This window comes from Schistocerca serialis, chromosome 9, assembly GCF_023864345.2.
Source record: "Schistocerca serialis cubense isolate TAMUIC-IGC-003099 chromosome 9, iqSchSeri2.2, whole genome shotgun sequence".
Classification (NCBI taxonomy): domain Eukaryota; kingdom Metazoa; phylum Arthropoda; class Insecta; order Orthoptera; family Acrididae; genus Schistocerca; species Schistocerca serialis.
This window is the reverse complement of record NC_064646.1, coordinates 259,540,423-259,564,616: the sequence shown is the minus strand read 5'-3', so window position 1 is coordinate 259,564,616 and position 24,194 is coordinate 259,540,423. Positions and strand designations below refer to the sequence as shown.

The following is a 24,194-nucleotide window of genomic DNA, read 5'->3' as shown; positions in this document are numbered from 1 at the left end:
GTGTGTGTTGAGGGTACTTAATAACGGTAACAAATCTTACAATTTCTTACAGACAATTTCAGGCAGAGAGTAATTGGAAGGGAATGCTGTAACTGAAGTTCCAAAACGCCTATTAATTAAAATATCGCCTATTTGGTTTCTAAGTAAAAATACCTTCCTACCTTTTTTACATTCATTGTAACAGGCGTAGGCATAGTTGCTATCACACTCTTACGATCACTGATACCTTCCTTTACTTTTACTGACTGGACCAGTTCAGGTCTGTTTGTTGCTAGGAGATCTAAGACGCTACTCTCACGAGTTTGTTCTCTACCTACACATAGTCATTTTCGGATAAGACATTCAGAATAAAGTCACACGAATCCTTGTCTCTGACACCAGTTTTGGTCGCACGACTCTCGCAGTCTGTATCAGGCAAGTCTAAGTCACCCCCCGCTCCCATTACAACTGAACTTAGGATTTAGTTGCTGTTTACTTCCGTTTCCAACCACGTTTCTGCTCCTAATACTGTCTGGGCATTATATCCTTCCATAAGTGATACTAATTTTAGGACCTTTCCTTGGATTCTCATATAGTTTACTAACATCAGATTAACCTTTTCTGTATCCGAACTGCGAGCACGAGCATCCTCTGAGAACAGTGTTGCTGACGTAACTTCAGTTTCCGCAGGCAATTCTTGTCGTTTCCCAAGGGGGTTTTTCTAACCAGAAAAAAAACCCTTGTGCACGGCCATGTTCTCCGCTACCCTAGTAGGCGCTTCCTGCTTGTAGTGCTCACCTGCCCTTTTAAGGCTCAATCCGCCCATGACAAACAACTATCCTCCAAGTCGGCTAGGCTAGCCAATCGTCAGTGATGTGTCCATGATGTTGTCTATCACTGTTCACAGTCCATGACTCACTATCGAAGATGGAATGTTTCTCATTAAAGGAACTTGCAGAACTTCAAATTCAGCATGATGTAGTGTCGGATGAATGTAAAGCGAAAAGTTCTGTAACATGTCTCATCCTGAACGAGAAACCATTTCAAGGTGTGGTAGGCAGCAGAAGACTTTCTGGGAAATTGATAAAAGACCTGCCCAGCTTGTCTGACAAAAAGGTTACAGGCGATTTATGGCTAATATCCTGAGCCAGCTTCAGTGGTTGCTCTGTTCTGTAGGATGCTTCTTAGCCTGCAAGCACAGAGGGTAGGATTATTAACAAATTTGAGCTCAAGTGTAAGGTGCACGATGGAGCCCCTTTGCAATATGGGCCTGAAGATAGCAAGAAGTCCAATGTGTGCTCGTTGTTCATATCAGGACATGGAGCAGGGGGATGCGGATAGCCATCCCAGATGTGAGATGGGTGCTTCCAGCTGCCAGAAAGAAACCACAGGGTGCAGCCAACTGCAGGTGTTGGTATGTACCTACAGATCAGAAGAGATTTTCCTTGGTTTCCAATGAAAGGCAGCCAGTCTTTCTTGCGGTATAGATGGCATAGCTCACTGTCTGCAGTGTAGTTGGCAGGACTGGTAATAGGCCATTGGTATGGAGCCATGAGGAGGGTCTGAATCAGAGGGTCAAACGGTTCTGCGAAAGGGTAGGCTGTAGATTCCGTTGCCTTGCGTCTTAGGGTGGAAAGGTGTCGGGATTTGTCTAATAAATCAGGGATCCACTTCAAATTGGAGGCGGCTGCAAATGCAGTGATGGGTGTGGGGAGTGGATAGAGCTTTTTTCTTAGGTTAGTCTTAGGGGAAGTATAAACAGGGGTACCCAGTCTCAATACAGCTTTTGTGCAGGACATTGCTGACTGCTGACTGCCTTCTTTTTTTTTTGTTTTGTTTTAAGTACAAACATACAGAGCTCCAGGGAAGGGTACGATAGTGTTAATATTTTTATCTTTTTTCACTGCAGTCAACTTTTTCCGCACTTTCAACTTATGTTATTGTCCTGACAGCTTCCTTTCCGTGGCGATTTGAGCAGAAATCGCCGTCGGTGTTATTGAGCTGTACTCGATGGCAGGCCCCGTGGAGCTAAATTGCCAGAATTCGATTGGCCGTTTCTGGTCCGTGATGCCGTGACCAGCCCGCATGAAATCCCCTTTATGATTAATTGACAAGCCGAGCCGGGCGGCCGCACATTTCGACTCGGCTGGCACGGCGCAGCCGAGCGATGACTCAACGGCCTGCCGTTGGCGGCCCGGACCGTGACGTCACGAGCGCGGGCCGAGCCTTGCCGAACGGTGGCGGGCGCGGCCGAAGGGCAGCGGGCCCCGGCGCTGCGCCAGTCAGCTGTCAGCTGCGGAACAGTCGAGCGTCGACTGCGGGGTGGTCGACTCTGCAGCAGCGAAAGCACAAGGGGCTGACGGCACGGTGAGTACCACGCAAGCTTCTGCCGCAGTCGTCGGTCACTGCTCAAATACTTTAAGCTGGAACGGACAAACTTCTCTCTCCTCACACGAGAATCGTCCACACAATTAGAAGCTGTTATATGGAAAGATCTCAATACTTTAATAAATCTGTATTTGGCGCATGGAATGTGATAAGTCCACATTGACTTACAAAATAAATAAGTGATTCACAAGCTGCGACTTGGACGCGAATAGAACAGTGATCCAGAAAGTACAGAATAAATTTATTTCCGCCAACGAACACAAAATTGTTAGGTCCTTCGGCTATCGGTTATGCTCAGATCTGTTTTAAGACATATCCTAATATAATTTGTTTGTCTTCTGACGATGCCACTATGGCTTCATTACATTGGGACATATTTTTAGACAGATCTGAAGGTGGTCACTGCTGACCGGAACCAGTAGTCTAAGAACCTAACAATTTTGGGCTCATAGACGTAAATAAAAGAAATTTATTCTACAAATAAAGAAATGTGATACTGAACACCGCTATAAGAGATAACATGCAGTATTAAGTTGATTATTTCGTTTTAATATGTCAAATTACCACGTCCCTTCGAAGTTTCGAATTCGGTTTTATTAGCAAATTATTTTTACACAATACACTTTACGCACCAAACATAGAATTTATAATTGTTTTCATTTCAATACGAGCGCGGAATTTTTCACTGTGCATGTGGCTCCTTTGGCCTGTTCCGCTGACGTGTTAGAGTGCAAGGATTTCAAAGGAGCAGAGATGTTTGCTGCAATTTAGCAAACGCAGGTAGGGCCTACCGGTGACATACTACTGCTGTAATTGATATACAGGTAACAAAGCTGCAAGTGGCACACAGTTTTATAACAACCTGCTTCACTTGTCAGGTGAGAGCATCGTCAGATCTGAAAATTACAGTTCTTAGCAACAACGTTAGATGAAATTGATTGAAAGTCGGTTTACAAAGTATTAACTTACATTCATTGACCTGGCGACAACACGACAGTTCTTAACTATGGTACCTAGCGGTACTTTTAACTCTTTGACGTTTTACCATCAAGGGAATGTTTCGAAGTTTATATGCAGTAAGCCGACTTTAAGGCAATTTTACCTAATTTTGTTGCTAAATACCCTTATTTTCATAGATCTGACGGTTCTCACGGCCGACGAGTGAAACCGGTTACAGTAAATGAAGCTGTGTGCAGACGTATGGCTATTTTATCTCAATATTAGTTGCAATTTAGTTTCATAGTACTTTAGTATCCCCCCCCCCCTTTTTGTTTTTAGATACGACTTGCTAAGAAGTCAAAATCGGTCATGGTACTATTTACGATGACACGACGCTGATAAACACAATAAAGGAATTTCGAAGCAAGTCTGTAGACACCGACTTCTCTTCCAGGTATGCCTGTTGAGCCATTAGCTGCTCAGATGCCTTTCACACTCAGCGAAGGGCATCCTTTTTCAATATTCTGCCCTGCATATATTACTGTTTCCAAGAGTCCTTATAGCGACTTTGGGCCGATTGCTACGTAAATGGCAGAAAGACATCACAAAGTGTTTTCCCCAGTGATGGGGTAATGAAGAAATACTATGGCCGTGTCTGCTGCACTGAACCAGGCCGTAAAATCTAATCCTTGGAGCTGTGGTATCCAATATGTGTTCTCCTAGAATAGCGATTCCATGTTTGTGCGAAATAAGTAATCAGCTGACACAGTCATTTTCGTAGCGTACAGCGTACGTAAAAATGAAAGTAGCAACCCATCCGGACGTCTCGTAACATACATTCTATTGTCAGAAGTTTTATTTATTGGTTTCAGGCAAAGCTCATTTCACCAGATACAGTGGTCACGTAATAATACAAACCGCATATTTAGATGACTCCATTATAAAATATAAAACGCAACATACTGTGTAAAATCAAATTATATATTGATACGCGAAAAATTAGGCGAGAGCTCAAGTTTTACTGTTTCACAAGACGGATGCAACGGCAAATACATTTGGCAAGAATCGTATTTATGGAACTATGAGTTACTCTAACAAAAGTAATCCTTTCTTTTTAAAATATTGTAAAATCTAATTATCTTGGGTGCTTGTGTTTATCATATTCCATCAGTATAGGTACAAGTGTACTCTTCAATGAAGTAACATTCACAGTACGGAGAGGATATTAATTTTAACAAATTTCTCGTTTTATTAATACTCAGATGACCTGCCCCTAGTCGGTTAGTAGTTCGTGTGACTCAGTGGCCTGGTGGAAGTCTATTGGGAGCCACATCGGCGACTTGCGAGCCCCTAAGCTACCCCCGCAATCCAACCAGGGACTGTTTATTGGAATCCGTTTCTGAATCACGCAGTATCATATGATTTTGATGATAGTCTATGCCCACTAACACTGTGCATACCTTGTGCATTTTTTCTTGGTTGGCGAATCTATTATGAAAATTGCAATTGCGATTTGAAGTCGCGCATGAGATATGCGACCACTGTGAGTAATCCAGTAACGTATACAATGCTGACTGGTCGCTAATAACACGTCTTAGGTGTTCCATAGAAATATTATATTGAAGCCATACTATATTACGTCCTTCGGGCGTCGGCCACCATCAGACGGTCTGTTAAAAATATGCAAACATCATGAGTACAAAAATACTTCACAACCCACACAGTAAGGCAAAACAAATGGCAGACAAATTTACAGAATATGTATCAGTGTACGGAACAAGAAAGCTGCATAGACACTGACATACAGTGCACGAGATAACACAGAGAAAACAGTCAAGCGCAGTGGCTGAACATGAAAACTAAAGTGAACAAATCATGCTGACCAGAGCGAAGTAAACTAAAAATCCGCCAGATGGTGTACCGAACATAGCGCTCTAAACGCGCTCAAATACAAGACAAATTACAGGAAGTAACAAAAAAGCTACAGTCAGCCCCATGTAAAAATAAATATCATAAAAAATCTGAATATTAATGGGAACAACCCATATAGTACAGCAGAATACATTGAAATACGAATGTATTAAATGGCAGTAACAAATTATATCATTAGCTTACACATACCATGTGATTCCAACTGCAGTGGGGGATACAAGATGTGGAGGGAAGAGGAGATTTTACGAAGATCTTATTTTTACACAAGCATAGGAATTCAAGATTTAAGTCCTATAGTTAAACTATAGGAATTAATCATAAAACCGTTCCAAAAAAGCTGCTGAAAGCTGTTACACTTGAGCATGTTGCACTCTGGACGGCATAGACGCAGTTCTCGCACTCCTTTTTAAGAATGAAAAACCAAACATATTTCACACAACAATCGAAAGTGATAAGAGCAAATAGTAATCTCAGTGGGACGTCCTAACATATAAAATAACTCAAAACACAAGTTACGAGGACAGGAATGAAAAATAATAAGCAAACAGCAAAATCTCTATTAAAAACCACGAAGAAACTGTCCCAGGAGCAGCATGATGCGCTCAGGGCGATGACAAATAGGCCATCACTTATATTTGCACATAACAACTTGAAACAAACTTCGGTGAATGAAATTCCAAGTGTTACGAAAACTGGGAAAGCCAGCCACACATTTTCACAAAGGGTCGAATGGGCACCCCAAAAACGAGTATCAATTCATACAGAAATAAACCAATAAAACGAACAGAAGGATGATAAACGAGCGTCGTGAAAGCAGGAGTCCTAAATGATATCACTAAAGCAACACGTCGTCAAAGATATTAAAAGACCAATTCCTGTTGGTTGCAATTTGCCCGTCATTCACAATGTTAGAATATAATTTGCGATGTACATAAACTTCGAGTTTCTGCGGGATATCATGGCGAATTCCCTTATGCTCGATGGGAAGGATTTTTAAACCTTCATGCAACGAGGGTAAATCTTGGTCCTTCGTTTTTAAGTGGCAGCCTATTGCACTATTATTACTTCTGTATGTGTGTTCTCTAAACCTTGTTATGAAGTACTTCTCAGTCTGGAACTCGTAGATCTTGTCACAGGAACCAAACACAAGAGCCACGCCCTAAACGCATAATAAAGAGTTTGGAATCAATATAATGTTCCTTTGGAACACCCAAGATCTGTTGCTAGCGACCAGTCAGCATTACGTATACTTACTGGATTACTATGAAAATCACTATATGTAGAACTTCTCCTCTTAACCCCGCTGCAACCGAATGTATGAGCGACGTCTGTAATACCAACTCTGAGGGAAAGAAACAGCAACATCTCCATCCATACGCTAGTTTGATAAGCACCGCAGATTACCCTGTGTATTGTGTCAGTGTAAGCTGAGACAACCTTTTTCTTAGTTTCTCACATTCTATCCTACAAGGCACTGAATATGTTGATTCATGTATGGGAAATGTGGCGCGTCGTAAGTTTATCTATTAATTTCTTAATTTCTATCGCATAAAAAGGAAAGGATTTGTGATACCCCATCCCATTATCATACTTCTAATAATGGTTTACACTGTTCCACGGGATGTGTGTATTTTGAAGGGACTAACGAATTCCGTAATAAAATCTAATCTGTAATGTAGCACATGTTGTTCTTGCGACATAGACCGAAAAATTACAAATATACGACGATGGAAAAGTAACAGTGAGAGCACAATTTAAAAATCCTTGTAGTGTAGTCATTAACGTAACGCCGTTCACACAGAAATTCAGCCGGCCAGAGCGTCCGTGCGGTTCTAGGCGCTTCAGTCTGGAACCGCGTGACCGCTACGGTCGCAGGCTCGAATCCTGCCTCGGGCATGGATGTGTGTGATGTCCTAAGGTTAGTTAGGTTTAAGTAGTTCTAAGTTCTAGGGGACTGATGACCACAGATGTTAAGTCCCATAGTGCTCAGAGCCATTTGAACCACAGAAATTCATAGAAATAAATATGGATCTCTTCCGACTATTATTGTGGTCATGTAGTGTAAGTGGCAATCAAAAAGCTCCCTTTCGGAGGCCGGTATGCCAATCAGGTAAAATCGCTGTGAGCAGAGAGGCATTATCTCACCGACGCACCGGTTGAAGATACCCCCGTTCGGTAAAACACCGTCTCTTGCTGCGTGAAGAACTCCGTCCTGCCTGCTGCACATTTTCGTCCGACAGGAATTGTCGACCTTTCAAGGGCTTTTTGAAGGGACCAGAGGCATGGTAATCGCATGGGAAGAGATCACGACTATTATGATTCTCGTCGTCAGTTGTTATGATGACAGGTAGCCAATGATAAATATGATGGTGAGTCAAATGAAAGCCTTAACCATTTTTTAAAATTTATTTATTGTGCAGACAGCAATCCACGTAGCTTTGATTTGATTGCAGGCCGCAGATGATTTTTTAGGAGATCTGTGTGTGATTCACTGGAGACAGTGGTCCCTCTAGGCATGTAATACTCAAAATGACGCCTTTTTTGTCCCAAAAGAGAGTCGGCATAACCTTCCCTGCTGATGGTTCTGTTCGAAGCTCCTTTGGTTTTGGTGATGAGGAATGGCGCCATTCCTTGCTCGCCCTCTTCGTTTCCGGTTGGTGGAAGTGAACCCAGGTTTCTTCCCCAGTAACGATTCTTGCAAGGAAGCCATCACCTTCTCGTTCAAAGCACCGAAGAAGTTCTTCACAAGCATCAACACGTCGTTGTCTCATTTCAGGAGTCAGCTTCCGTGGCACCCATCTTGCAGACACTTTGTGAAACTGGAGCACATCATGCACAATGTGGTGTGCTGACCCATGACTAATCTGTAAACATGCTGCAATGTCATTCAGTGTCACTCGGCGGTTTTCCTTCACTATGGCTTAAACTGTTGCACTGTTCTGTGGAGTCACAACTCGTCGTACCTGACCTGGACGAAGAGCAACTTCCACTGAAGTCACACCATTTGCGAACTTCCTACTCCATTCGTAGACTTGCTGCTGTGACAAACATGCATCACCGTACTGAACCTGCATTCGTCGATGGATTTCTACAGGTTTCACGCCTTCACTACGCAAAAAACGAAAAACAGATCGCTGTTCTTCCCTGGTGCAAGTCGCAAGTGATACGGCGACGGTATGTGTGTATCTGCACTATTCTGCCGCCTACAGGCCATTCTGCACGCTGTTTGTAGCACGCTTACCAACTTACAGGATGACGGCGCGAAATTTCTATTTGTTATTTCAAATTTAAGGTTTTCATTTGACTCACCCTCGTAGAAACATATATTGCAGGTTTGGCAGTGAAGTCGGTAAGTAGCTGGCTGCATAGTCTGTATCTGCAACGACTGAAATAATTATTAGTCGTTGGTAAAAAGTAATATACATTGTACTTGTGTTACAGGCTTTTTCATAGGCTGCATACATATAATTACAAACATATCTAGAGAGGCATTACTTATGCCATACTTGACGAAGCGCCTTGTTAGAGGTTGCTTCCTATCAGCTGAAGGCTATGCTACATTCGAGAGGAAGAGTGGCCAAGAGCTCGCTAGATACTTGTCGCAAGCCGCGGAGCGGCGCTGGTCCTGAATCGCGGGTCCAGCGATATCTATTACGGATCGCGGTCGATATCTGCAACCCGTAATAAGTGTGGTATCGTACGATGATACCACAACGACTATAGTGGGATAGTGGGTGCTTGCCTTTTTCCCACTTCAGTTGGCGTAACTTCTGTCTTACGATATGGGGACATGCGTTATCATGAAACAGCAGCATCGCTTGTCGTGACTGGTTTTCAACAGACATGTTGTCCCATGCACATTCTTCATACTTCAGTGGATATCTACCGGTGTTTGTCCTTCGACAGCTAAGAAAAGCATATCACCACGTTGGTCCTAATTGGAAGCATTTGGCAATAACATCCCCACAGTTCAGGTTTCTCCATTTACCCCACTCACTTTGGAAGGACACGACCACCACACTAGTCCCTTGCCTAGACGTCGGTGCTTAAATACTCGCATCGGAGTCGCACTACGTTGCATATACGCTGCAGCAACGCCCGCAGTTTATACAAACTGTATAATACTCCCCTTACTCTGATCGATAAACTGACGACGTGATAGTGTTCAAAAATAACTCAGTCCGAACAGACCGCGGAAGACCAAACGGTATCGACCGACAGCCGTCTCATCCTCAGCCGAGAAGTGACACTGGATGCGGATATGGAGGGGCGCGTTGTCAGCACACCACTCTCCCGGCCGTTGTCAGTTTTAGTGACCGGAGCCCCTACTTCTCCATCAAATAACTTCTCAATGGGCCTCGCAAGGCCTGAGTGCATCTTGCTTGACAACAGCGCTCGGAAGACCATGACGGTCACCCATGTAAACGCTAGCCTAGCCCGACAGCGCTTAACTACGGTGGTCTGACGGGGACTGGTGTCAGCATTGCGGCAAGGCCGTTGACTGGTAGTGTACGTAAGGGGCTGGGAATAAAAATCAGAACCTAAGTAAACCGAATAGTCGTAAGGAGCGTACAAAAACTTACTGGCAGACGGACAGATCTACTCCAGATTTAATGGATCAGAAAAATCTTCTCACCTAGTGGTCGGTGTATTTTGCCAGAGATAATTTAAAATTCATTTAATTTGTTATTTGCGTCCTTTTCATATTTATAGTTACACCGCAACCTAACAACTGAGAATGTGATGCCTGTCGTACTCAGTTGGGTTGGGTTGTTTTGGGGAGGAGACCAGACAGCGAGGTCATCGGTCTCACCGGCTTAGGGAAGGACGGGTAAGGAAGTCGGCCGTGCCCTTTGAAAGGAACCATCCCGGCATTTGCCTGGAGCGATTTTAGGGAAATCACGGAAAACCTAAATCAGGGTGGCCGGACACGCGATTGAACGGTCGTCCTCCGGAATGCGAATCCAGTGTGCTAGCCAATGCGCCACCTCGCTCGGTTGTTCTATTGAGTGTTCATCTGGTACTATTTTGAAGGGTTCTGGAAATCACCATTTCAAAGCCATTTCTTTAGTTGTTTTCACTATAATTTTCTCCCTGTATTTATTACAATTTCTGTGCACTCACACAAACTTTTTGTAACATGTTTTCGATGTCCCGGGTAGCCTCGTCTTTTGCAAGATATTCCAAAGCTTGCTTCTGCTCACTCTGTCGTAAGCCTTTTCAAAATATATGAATGCGATGTGAGCCTCGAGGTTGTACTTTTGTGTTTTGACTCACGTGCCGTAGAAACATTGTCAGAAAAGATCTTCCTTTCCTAAAACCAGTTTGTTCCTCCTTTAGGAGAGCGTCAACTACGTCATTCTACTGTAAATAATTTTGACGTAGAGTTTGTAAGAAGCACTTATTAGACTAATTACGCCACAGTTCTCACTGACCTCCGTTTTCCTTTTTTGTAGAGAGGTATCACTACAGTTGTGTTCAAATGGTTCTGAGCACTATGGGACTTAACATCTATGGTCATCAGTCCCCTAGAACTTAGAACTACTTAAACCTAACTAACCTAAGGACATCACACAACACCCAGCCATCACGAGGCAGAGAAAATCCCTGACCCCGCCGGGAATCGAACCCGGGCGCGGGAAGCGAGAACGCTACCGCACGACCACGAGCTGCGGGCAGCTGTGTTCCATAGTTCGGTTGACACCCTCGTGTTCCAGCGCTACTTTAAGAGGCGTAAGAGCATGAGTTGTACTTAAATACTCCATATTTATTTATTTTTATTGTTGTAGCAATAAATTGCTTAATCTGGAGTCGTTCACATGTTAAGACTGATTAATAATAACATGCGCGTAATGGCTCAATTTCCTCGCCTGCTGCTAAATCAAAAGTGTAGCAGTTTAAAAAAAATAAGCGTAAGTTAACAACTCTCTGTAGTTACTTAAATACTCACGCATCACTACACAGTCGCTTCACAACACGTTAATGTGTACCTACAAAGATTAACACTAAAACTGAGTTACACGCCTTTTATGTCAATATTCACATATAAAAATATCCAAAACTTGAGACGACGGCGGAATATTGCACACCAAACCAAATCGGATAAATACAGTACACATCACAAGTTACAAAGCAACAGTTTTTTAAAATGTGACTGAAATGATTAATTAGTAGTTAGGTTTTTGTTAAAATGGCAGAAATCAAATTTTCTTTTAACTTACTGCTTCTGTTTTCACTGCAACAAGTCATCCCATGAGAATTACTTCACATGATTGAAGAAAATTGCAAGCAATAAATGCTTGGTTAATGAATTAATTATTTTAAATATAATATTTCAATAAAAACTTTGAGCATAATCGGGAAATAGGAATATGATCTGATTTCATGTTACTACGCATTAGGAAACCTACAAGGTTACAACGAACTTCAGCTCTAAAATAAACTGTATTGATATCAAAGAAATCACTCACTGAACTGTCAGTTAATTGTACAGTCGTCATCCTTACGCAGCCAAAGCAGATGATCCTAAGTAGCATCGAATGGCTGAAGACTGAAAATCAGGTTTGTTCACGTGCTCTTCCTTGTTCGGTGCAGCAGCGTATAATGAATGATGTGCTAGGAGCCTTTCCATAATATCTGGCTCTACTCGAATGTGGCCCACAGAGTCTCAAGGAAAGCGAATATGTCCGAATTTGCCAAATAACTGTTCACATTCACTTAGGAATGCAACATCATAACCAAAAACAGAGAGGGCGGCGGGGCAGGAATGATGAAAACACCCGCGGTTAGTTAAAAAGGCGGGATTTGAGCCGCTATGTGAGATGCATATAGTGAAAAAACCGTGTTCTAGAGGAAGAGGGGAAAGACTAGGCATTAGAGGAACACGTTATCGCGGACATCGAGGCACTGAAATAGTCAGATGTGTAATTAGGGCACGAGGGACAGAATTTAATTGGCTAAAGCAATGTTTAGACTTCAGAACTGCCTGTAGGAAAAAGCGACTGAATTCCAGAACAAGAAAAACTGAGCAATTATTCCTCAAAATTGGCCTCAAAGCAAATGATAAGAAATGCAATGAGTTTTAAAAGTACCTTTGTAAATACATTGTTGGTTTCCGCAGAGTAACACGTAAATAATGCAATGGGCATTCAAATGTGACATGTGGCATGCTTTTTTTTAATTACAGCAAAAAGCAGTTTCTCTTAAAAACGTGTACTTTGGATTGTCCGCGTTTTTTCTGATATCCCGGAGCTTGCTGTAATTTACACACAAATAAAATACGAAGTGTAAGTCACGAAGATGAGAAGAAATTTTAGTGAGACATTAGCGAGCTAAAGTTCATTAGCGGATTGACGGTGTCGTCTTGAGGCAAAGTTTAGCATAATTCCTTACTCATCTTCGCCTGAGAACAACGAACTTGTTGAAGCACTACTTATGCCTAGGGCCTTATTCCTCTAATAACCTGGGATCTTCTCGTTCAAAGGTGACGAAAATACATGTTTTCTTATGCAGCTACATTTCTCTATCGTGACACTTCAGTCGAGTACAAAGTTTTCTGTCGTAGTATATTGTAGTTCACAAGTGTGTGTATTTTCACTTCCGTTAAGTTAAGAAAGAACCTTTTTTTTTGTACAAAACATTTGTCAGACATTTTCTTTTTTAAACTATTCAAGCTTTTGGTCGACGGGTAACAGTTACATAACCGCTTCAGCATCACTAGTATACTATGACAATAAAATTGTTATTAAAAAGACATAGATAATTTTTTGGATTTAGGGAAAATCGCCGCCTTCTGACAATTTTTTTCTGTGACTTCTGAGTCGACCGGTGGTTGTACCGAAACGCAGAAATAACTTTCCATTTTTCTACAACAAGAGTGGACTGCTCGGCACATACATACTTTTCTGAAATGCTACACAGACGTAAGATTACTGGCACAGTATTGCATCAGTACCAATATGAAGCGCGTAATTTACTTATTTATTTTTGTGATTTTAGAGTTCAGAGTTACCCTGTTTCAAATGGTTGCTCCACGGATGCCACTTCCTGTTTTCGTCTTTCTTAAATTTTGTTCTTTGAAAGACAGATTACCCACGTGACTTGAAAGCTACCATTTTCTGTTCGTATGTAGGAATCCATCCGAAACTTTGTAGATTTAATGTGACTTCTTTTTCGGATAAATTCTCAGACTTAGCGTTTCGGACGTAAAATTTTTGTCTTGGTTTCCGAGATTTTTAAGACCTGCCGCCAATTATCGTAGTTTCAGATGCGTAAAGTGACTAAAGTAGTTTCATTAGCTGCTTAAGAAATTACATTATTTTTTTCTTTGTAATGTTGAGTTTATACGGTTAAGCGTTCCAATAATTTTTTTGTGTATCTCACGAAGGCAAACCCTTACGAGCAATTGCGTTACTGAACGCAATGGTTTCAATTTCGAAGTGTCAGAAGCAGCAGCTAGGTGTAGATCGGAGCAGAGGAGTGTCTGGTCTATGTTTGGATTCGGCCTGCAGTGTGCACGTCTGACATTTGCTGGCCCAGTTCGTTAACCCCGACGCTGCGACACGCGACCCGCGAAGCTCAGCTCGCCTGCCAGTTTCGCCGTGACTTGCTAATGCCTTAAGACGGCTTCTGATTGCCGGTTCACCTCTATAATAACTGCTCTTATTTCTGGACGCTTGGCATAATGTCGCGCAGGGTAGGGCAAATTCTGGAGTCCGATATCACCAGGGAGCGACTGGTCGTGGTAGAATTTGTCCGACTAGCGTCCATTGAGGATCAAAATGAAGCGTGGAAAGATAGTTGCTTGGCGCTTTAAATATCTATCTATTCAGCGTTGCTCTACGTTAGCGCGACTGTTCCCTTAATGACGGTTTTATCTGTTCAAATGTATTTATATTAAACACTTCACTGGACGAGTTGTATTTTATACGGAGTGAGCCGGCCGCTGTGGCCGAGCGGTTCTAGGGGCTTCAGTCCGGAAATTGCTGCTACGGTCGCAGGTTCGAATCCTGCCTCGGGCGTGGATGTATGTGATGTCCTTAGTGTGGTGTCACCGCCAGACACCACACTTGCTAGGTGGTAGCTTTAAATCGGCCGCGGTCCATTAGTACATGTCGGACCCGCGTGTCGCCACTGTGTGATCGCAGATCGAGCGCCACCACAAGGCAGGTCTCGAGATACGGACTAGGACTCGACCCAGTTGTACGACGACTTTGCTAGCGACTGACACTGACGAAGCCTTTCTCTCATTTGCCGAGAGACAGTTAGAATAGCCTTCAGCTAAGTCAATGGCTACGACCTAGCAAGGCGCCATTAACCATTTTAAGATAGAGTCTCACTTGTATCATCAAGGAATGCTGTATTCACATGAAGGATTAAAAGTTAAGTATTAAAGCAGCTACGTACTTTTCTTGCTACCATTCATTACGTATCTGTTTCAGACCTCTATCTAGCCTACGTGAGATTACGCGTGCCTTTCGGCTACTTCAGTGTGGCGTAGCTGTCTTGTTACGCCACAACACTTAGTTAGGTTTACGTAGGTCTAAGTCTAGGGGGCTGATGACCTCTGATGTTAAGTCCCGTGGTGCTTAGAGCTATTTGAACCATTTAATACAGAGTGAATTTTTCAAATGGGGAGATACCGCTGGGCAGTGTAGGTTTCCCTGAATGAAAGCACACATGAAAACACACCACACCTCAAGGGGGAATTTTCTGTCTCCACTTGAGTTTCTGCTTGACACTCAAGAGAACAGGAAAGTTGTCCATGACGGCGGCGCTTTCATACATTGATGCTAGGGGTATCCACGTCACTCTTGTTGTCGACTGGCTCTGGTGTGGATGTATGTCGTTCAGTGCAGCGTTGAAAGACGGCAGCCCCATCTACCAAACAAGAACAAGTTAACATGCCCTTCACATACGGAAAAGCAAGAGGAAATGGGCGGGCAGCAGTGCGACGGTACTGGGAAAAGCTTCGTCGCCGACGGCAACAGCACCATAAAATCTTCGCAACAGTGATTCGCCATTTGCGTGAGACAGGCTCGTTTACAGAACTGGGTAACTGTGAAAGGCGAGTGCTCCCGGTATGTATACAGGTCTTTCAGGAACATATGTGAAATACTGCAGAATATGACCCCAGTATCAGCAACAAGGCAGCTGGCCCGCCAGCATGCGTTAAGACAGACGAATGTGTGGAACTTTCTCCACAACTGCTGCCACTATCGATGTCATAACGAGTGTTGTAGAGCTACCGTAATCTACCGTAGATTATCCTAAGTAAGCGTAGACTACGGTAGTTTGCCTAGTAGTTTTGGCCACTTAAGGTCGTGCCTGCGTTATATGTACGTTAGGGATGTCGCATACCTCATAACGACCTCTTTCCGTATGTACGTGATCAGTGTATTATTAGAGACTGCTAAAAAACAGAACCGGTGAACCTTCCAGAAACTGAATGGCGATATACAAAGGGCTACGTAACATATGGAACATTTTTCTTCGACACGGTTATCCTCCTTAAAAACAAATAGTATTTTTAGCAAAACTAAAATTGTCAATGTTAATTCGGATTTTATTCTTTGTAACGTGAAACAGAGAGATGTTAATAAAATAAAGAAAACAATATAGGTTTTTTATATACCCATAGAAAATACAATTTCATCGACAAAAAGGTAAAATGAAAAAATGAATTACAAAACAAAAATATATCAAACATTGCTTCAATACTTCGTCGAACCGAATTAAAATATTTTTCTATTATTCATAAAAACTTTCGCAGTTACCAATAACAACTGAAAATTGTTGCCTTTGATCATACCGATGAACTTTCTGCTGAGTACAAAATAACAACAATAATTAGACATATGTTTTTATGTTTGTGGATTTGAAGTGTACTTGCATCGAAAGTAATTGCTTTCATTACATAAAAGCGCAGAAGTTATTCGATCAACTAATTTTTGTTAGTTATGAAAAGCAATGTATATTGTGTGAGGATGTAAAATACGCAGTGGACTAAAAACGAATTATATGCAGTTCTAATTATGTGCAAAACTAAAAAGAGACAAAAATAAAGGAATCGTCGGTTCCCAGTTTCTCTTTGACACATTCATTTATGTTTCTTTCAATACCGAAGCTACCAATACTACCGGTGAAGCTACAGTTTACTATGTCGTTTGTGCAGTGTACCAAAGCTACTAAACTGCAGTTTTTGAAGAATGCAACTCTTCGTACAACGAGTGCAGACCTTATTACCTACGGACTTGTTTTCGCGGCGACGATTTGGTCTCGGGTTTGCTGTGCAGGCCACCATGGTTCTGGGATATCTGTCATCCATCCCATTCACAGATGTGGCTGCTTTTAAGGGGTTGGCATCACCAATCTTGACGACTTCCACCTGTGGACTACGGAGAATCCTCGTGATGTGGCGGCAGCGAAACCCATCGGCACTGGTTCAGCCTCAATGAGTGGCGAGTGACCAACTGGTGGGACCACCCATCCTGCCACAAGACCACACAGGCGAGGCCTATCTGCTCTTCCGGCCGACGACGCTGCTCCCCCTGCTGGAAGACGTGCGTTTGGTGATACGGCGGGTAATGTGACCGTTACATGACGGTGCTCAAGTCTACTGCTCCATTTCCATGTAGAGGCAGTTCGACAACATCTACCCCGCCTGATGGATCGGAAGACATGGTCCAGTATCGTGGCATGCCCGGTCGCCGGCGTTCAACTCTTTAGATTTGTAACTTCGAGGACAAGTGAAAGAAATCGTCTACGCAGAGCTCATCTCGGACCTGGAGAGACTAGAACATTCGAAAGTGTGGCGTCAGTCATTGATGCGTCACGTTCACACATCCTAAGAGACCTTGTCTAACGGTGGTTTCGTCACAGCATGTCGCGCACTGCATTTTGCTATACAGGTATGATGAACTAATAAATAGCCTGTACCAGAGAACTATGCTTATGATCTTTTTGCTCCATATGATTCAGGCATCACTTCCTGCACTTTGTTCATATTTAGCAAAATCACGATCTATAAATAGTAGTTATCAGCACCGGATGGCCGATTTGCAAAAATATAGCGTTTAATACAAAAAAATTGACCAATTTCAAGTAGAAATTACGCATTGAGGGTTCCGTACAAACTTAACTACGTATTTAGACAGTTCATCCATTCTGGAAATCGCGAATCTCGACGACTTTTTACTGTTATCGACATTTATTTTAACAATATATCGGTCCCAAGGAGTCAGATTTCGCGAATGTTTTAATTCCAACAGTCAATAACATTTTTCTGAGCTTGTAACCGCATTGTCAATGTGTAAAACTACCGACGTTTCGGTCAGTGTTGCAAGCGACCTTTTTCAGGGTGTTTGTGTATACAAACAAAAAATACCCTGAAAAAGGTCACTTGCAGCAGTGACCGAAACGTCGATAATTTTACATATTGACAATGCGGTCATAAACCCAGAAAAATTTTGACTGTGACAATAGCCGCGAAAACCAACGTTTATATTTTTAAATTCTAGTTTGACGTTGGGTGGCAAATGACAAAAGTAAAATTTTTTTGTGATATAATTATGAATTAACAATTCAGGGATTTTTTCCTTTGGTTGTAATGCGAAACCTTGCTTCTCGCTAAATTTCATTATTACATGTCAAGGAGAGTTACCCTACCGGTTTTGATGAATAAGATGTTGAATATCAAAATATATAACATACAGAGTGAAAATTTTAGAACTATATGAAATAAAATCGTCGTAGCTTCTATACGGTTTGCGTTTGGACGTTCAAACTGCACTGATGGCCGCGGGGCTTAATGGGAATTTTATGGTTTGGTTTAGTGACGAAGCCCACTTTCATTTTGGCGCTGCAGTCTGGAACCGCAAGACCGCTACGGTCGCAGGTTCGAATCCTGCCTCGGGCATGGCTGTTTGTGATGTCCTTAAGTTAGTTAGGTTTAACTAGTTCTAAGTTCTAGGGGACTAATGACCTCAGCAGTTGAGTCCCATAGTGCTCAGAGCCATTTGAACCCACTTTCATTTGGACGGGTTCGTCAATAAGCAAAATTGGCGCATTTTGAGGGAGTGAGAATTCGAATTTTGCGATCGAGAAGTCTCTTCCGCCTCAACGTGTGACTGCGTGGTGTGCAAGGTCCTGTCACAGAATAATCGGTGCGATATTTCTTGATGGCACGGTGACTACCGAGCGGTGCGTGAAGGTTTTGGAAGATGATTTCATCCCCATCATCCAAAGTGACCCAGACTTCGACAAGATGTGATTCATGCAAGTCGGAGCTCGATCTCATCGAAGCAAGAGAGTGATGTCCTGGAGGAGTACTTTGGGGACCGCATTCTGACTCTGGTGTATCAGAGGCCTCTGGCATGGGCCTCGATTAGCCGACATATTCTCCGGATCTGAATAAATGCGACTGCTTTTTATGGGCTATATTAAAGACAGGGTGTGCAGCAATAAAGCCCCAAAGCCATTGCTGAGCTGAAAACAGCCATGAGGTCAACGACAGCATCGATGTTCCGTCGCTTCAGCGGGTCATGCACAGTTTCGCTATTCGTCTGCGCCACATCATCGCAAATGATGGCAAGCATATCGAACGTGTCATAACCTAAATCCGAAATTCTGTAGTGACGTTTACATGTTGAGAAAAAGTGTGTGCATGCCGTAGTTTGAAACTAATTTACGTTTTTTTCATGTAGTTCAGTAATTGTCATTCTGTATATGGCTGTATCTTTTGATTGCATTTTCTTAGAAGCTTCAATTTTGATATCACCAAGGAACTGTAGATCTTAGCATGTGACATAAATTTCAACTCGATGTGCCTACTCGTTGCTTAGAAAGCGGGTTCTTCAAAATTGGAGAGGCAGACAGACGGACAACAAAGCCATCGTATATGAGTGAGCCACACAACCCTAAAAAGTGTTATTTATACCACTGTATAAGGCGTGGTGGAAAACAACTGATAAATAAGTCAAATTAGCGTAGGGTACATCGAATGAAGCAAAGTTTTCTCTTAATCAAAGGCCGCAGATTCATCTTCACGGAACTACGGCCCTAAAAAGGCAGACTATCGGCGTCGAGCGATCGGAAGTTCCTCCAATTATGGAACGTGTTTTGGCGTGTCTAGCTGTGTTGTTGTGTTGGTTAAGCTGCTGTTCCATTCGGCCGTTAACAATGCCAACTTTGTAGCTGCTGGAGCTAAGATTGCGAGCATCTGCTGTAAAAGTATGAATTGATTAGAAATGTGTTCAAAACTTTACTTCTGTTTTATTTTTCACCACTGTACACATTAGCATGGAAGTTAATTTATGCCGTCTATACAGTAACAAATATTAAAACATGTGGACTTCAGATTTCATTATTAATAGCATTACACCTCACAGCGCTGTGTGTAGAAAATCTTACTACAGCGCTACTTTTGCAGTCTAACTTATTCTCTTAAATTAAAAGCATTTTAGAATATTTAGTTTAGCTAATTTCATAGTCAAACGTTACTCAATAAGCATTGTAGAAATGTCGTTTCCAATTTAACAAGATGTGCATATTAATTTAAAGGTTGTCTAGCTTTGATTGTTTCGATGAAACCCTTACCGGGTTTTCGTTGTTTCTGCAACAACCGTTTTGTGTACCAAGGGGGATGAGCTCTGCCGTTTTGTTAATTTATTTAGTATAAAACTCTCGATCGCTGTCGATATTATTTCCTTGAATCCAAGCCACATCTGGTATATACATACATTGTTAATTTGGAAGGCGCGGACATTGTCTCTCAGGAAGGTGTCAAGGTAACCGTGAAGAAACTTTCGGTAACAGAAGTAGTACTTCAACTGAACGGAAAAAGAAGGAAGTAAAAAAAAGGCTCAGGGAAAGACAGTAATACAGCAATATGTCACTTACGAATGAAATAAATAGGAAGTGAAGCCAAGGTCAAATGGCTGCAGCAAAAATATGAAGAAATCGAAAAGGAAATTATTTTCGGAAGGACAGATTCACCTTTATAGAAAAGTGTAAGCAACATGCTATGAAATTTAAAAAAATGCTTCAAATGGCTCTGAGCACTATGGGACTTAATATCTATGGTCATCAGTCCCCTAGAACTTAGAACTACTTAAACCTAACTAACCTAAGGACAGCACACAACACCCAGTCATCACGAGGCAGAGAAAATCTCTGACCCGGCCGGGAATCGAACCCGGGAACCCGGGCGTGGGAAGCGAGAACGCTACCGCACGACCACGAGCTGCGGACTATGAAATTAAAAGTAAATTCGTCAATTTTTAGAGTACAATGGGAATTTCACTCTCATATGCAGAGGAGAGAGTGGTTGGGTGGGAAGAGTACAATAAGGCCTGTATGATGACGTGACGGAAGCAGAAACAGGAGTCGATACTGAAGATACAGGTGATACTGTATGTCAGTTTAACAGGGCTTTGGAAGATCTGCAATCTATTAAGGCGAAGGGAGTAGATAACATTTCTCCACAATTACTGAAATCGTTGGGGGAAGTGGCAACGAAGCAGCAATTGAGGTTGATGAGTAGAATCTATGAGACTGGCCTCATACCATCAGACTTTCAGAAAAATATCATTCATACACTCACGAAGATAACAGGGACAGATAAGCCCGAGAGCGTTGACCATGGCTGTGGCCGTCAATACGCTGGTTCGAATCTTACAGCTGTCAATACATGTAGGCAAAAGAATACATATAATATGTATTGGTCTCCAAAATTAAAGCAACAAACGTAAATTTTTGCAAGGTTGTTTATTTTACCATCAAACAGTACAAACAGGCGATAGTAAAGTAGAAATAATGTAAAGAATACAGAACGTAAACAACTGCAATATGCATAACTGTAGACAGAAATATTTTTCGTTTTTTTCCAACAACGGATTTACACACACAGTCCTATAACTGGTTAATGTGTTCAGGATGTGGTGTTACCACCTCTGGCTCCAGTTCGGCCTGACAACGACGGGGCGTGATATCATCAATGAGGCAATAATGCCTATTCGTCCTGGAGAGTTGCTGGCATGTCTTGGAGAGTATCTGGTGGATGATGACATGGTGCAGTTAGTCTCCCTAGTGCACCCCAGACATGCTCTATGAGATTCAAACCGGGAGAGACAGCAGGCCATTCCATGCCTACAATATCTTCCGTTTCCAAGAAAACATCAACCGCTCTTGCTCTATGAGGTCGATCATTATCGTCCATCAATATGATGTCTGGGGCCGCACCACATCGCAACAACAGCAAATGAGGACCCAAAATGTCCTCACTATACTTGCCAGCAGTGAAACATTGCCGATTCACCAACAAAATTTCATGAGGAGGTTCAAATGGTTCAAATGGCACTAAGCACTGTGGGACACAACATCTGTGGTCATCAGTCCCCTAGAACTTAGAATTATTTAAACCAAACTAACCTAAGGACACCACACACATCCATGCCCGAGGCAGGATTCGAACCTGCGACCGTAGTGGTCGCCCGATTCCAGACTGATGCGCCTAGAGCCGCTCGGCCACACCGGCCGGCTCATGAGAAGTTAAAGTGGTCAACATAATCCTTATATACAACATTAGGGATCCTCCTCGACATCGGTGTCTTTCCATAATGTTTGGGTTCCCAAATCGCGTCCTACGTTTCTTCCAAATGCGAATGAAATGAGAATGACTCTCCAGACCAAATCGGGACTCATCTGTGACAAGAACATTGGCCCACTGTTTGACTGCCCACGTGGGATGTTGACGACTCCTCTCTAGATCGCCCGCATCTCGTGGTCGTGCGGTAGCGTTCTCGCTTCCCACGCCCGGGTTCCCGGGTCCGATTCCCGGCGGGGTCAGGGATTTTCTCTGCCTCGTGATGGCTGGGTGTTGTGTGCTGTCCTTAGGTTAGTTAGGTTTAAGTAGTTCTAAGTTCTAGGGGACTTATGACCACAGCAGTTGAGTCCCATAGTGCTCAGAGCCATTTGAACCATTTTGAACCTCTCTAGATGTTCCCTTCTGTGAAGACGCATCAGAGGTATACATGCAGCAGGTTCAAACGTACCGCGTTCTGTAATTTAATTTAAAAAAAAAAAACTACCTGTTACCAAATGTACGAATATGTAGTAAAACATTTGGGTTCCTATTTAAAAAAACGCAGTTGATATCCGTCTGACCTATGGCAGCGCCATCTAGTGGGCCAACCATAGCGGCATCTGGTTTTCCCCTTCAAGCTAGACGAGTTTCGTTCTTTGTAGTTTTTTCGTTTGACGCTTATTTCGTGAGATATTTTGCCCAGTCACTATCAATGGACCACCCTGTATAGTAGCAATCCTCTGGTGTGACTTAATCTGCAATAGCCACTTATAGCAAATAGCAGGAAAAGCAGATTTCAGGCTGACATTCATTGGAAGAATCTGAAGGACATGTACATATTTCATCAAGATAGTAGCTTAAGTCAACTCGTGTTCGACAGACAGATACGATCCAACTAATGGCAGTTAAATGCGAGAGGTTATAGAGACGCTCAACAAATTCCAGTGGTAGTCGTTACGAGAGGGGCATTTTGCATCACGGATATGGTTTTTGCTGAAATTCCAAGAGCGTACGTTCGAAGAAGAGTTGGGTAATATAATATATTACTTCTTCCCACACACGTCTCGTGAGATGACTACGACCAAAAAAATCAAGCAAATTACGCACCATACTGAGTTTTATCGTGCTTGTCATGCATCATTCGCGAATGGGTCAGGGAAGAAGAAAAATGATTGTGGTGTCGAGGATACCCTCCGCAACACGTCGCAAAGTGGCTTGTGAAGTACAGATGTGGATGTAGAGATGTCTCCGTGGTGCTCTTCCCCTCGACGCTTATCACAGCGACGGGCAGTGCGCCTCCAGCTGTGGAGGAACATCCAGCGAACGCGGGAGCTGGATCGCTGGGGGCCAGACCTCTAGCCAGCCAGCCAGGACCCGGCAGCCGAGTCGCCAATCGATGCAAGCGGCAGACTACCCGCACAGCTGCGTCGCGGGTTGCCGCCACCTCAGGTGGTCCACACTTCGTGTCGCTTACCGAGCAGATAACTTTTGTCACGGACAGCCGAGTGGTCTAAGGCGATGCAGTCATGGACCGTGCGGCTGGTCCCGGCGGAGGTTCGAGTCCTCCCTCCGGTATGGCTGTGTGTGTTTGTCCTAAGGATAATTTAGGTTAAGCAGTGTGTAAGCTTAGGGACTGATGACTTAGCAGTTAAGTCCCGTAAGATTTCACATACATTTGATCATTTTTTTGTCGCGGATATTTGGATAAGCTTGCTGTTAAGATTCGAGATTCACGATGGGCCATGGACGATTCGACGTAACAGTATGACACCTCAGAGACATTACAGATACACTGTGCAGTAACATTAATGTGACCACCTGTCGAAAGCCTGAATACCCACCTTTTGCAGCGAGAGACCTGTCGGAAGAGTGTCAGTGAGGTTCTAGAAGTACCGACGTGGATGTGGAGCCATGCAGACTCCAGTGCTGTGGCCAGCTGCACTAGGTTACACGCTTGAGGATCCATGGAGCAGCCGGCCGCGGTGGTCGAGCGGTTCTAGGCGCTTCAGTGTAGAACCGCGCGACCGCTACGGTCGCAGGTTCGAATCCTGCCTCGGGCATGGATGTGTGTGATGTCCTCAGTTTAGTTAGGTTTAAGTAGTTCTAGGTTCTAGGGGACTGATCATCTCAGATGTCAAGTCCCATAGTGCTCAGAGGCACTTGAACTATGGAGCAATCAGTCCGATCGAAATGGTCCCATAGATTTTCAATTGGGCTTAAATCCGGGGACATTGGCGCCCAGAGGAGTACGGTAAACTATCCGCGTGGCCTTAGAACCACGCGGGCACACAGAGAGCTGTCAGACGCGTTGCGTTGTCCTGCTGGTAGACGGTATCGTGTGAGGGGAAACAATTTGAATGTAGGGGTGGACATA

General features: G+C 43.2%; 1 protein-coding gene across 1 annotated transcript in view; it reads left to right on the top strand.

The window, feature by feature from the left end:
• Positions 1-2,271: 2,271 nt before the first annotated feature.
• Positions 2,272-24,194, top strand: part of LOC126419109 (uncharacterized protein CG3556-like) — a 614,423-nt gene continuing 592,500 nt past the window's right edge. The window contains exon 1 of the mRNA XM_050086207.1: positions 2,272-2,346. The gene's annotated coding sequence lies outside the window, so the exon portion shown is untranslated. The remainder of the gene's footprint in view (positions 2,347-24,194) is intronic.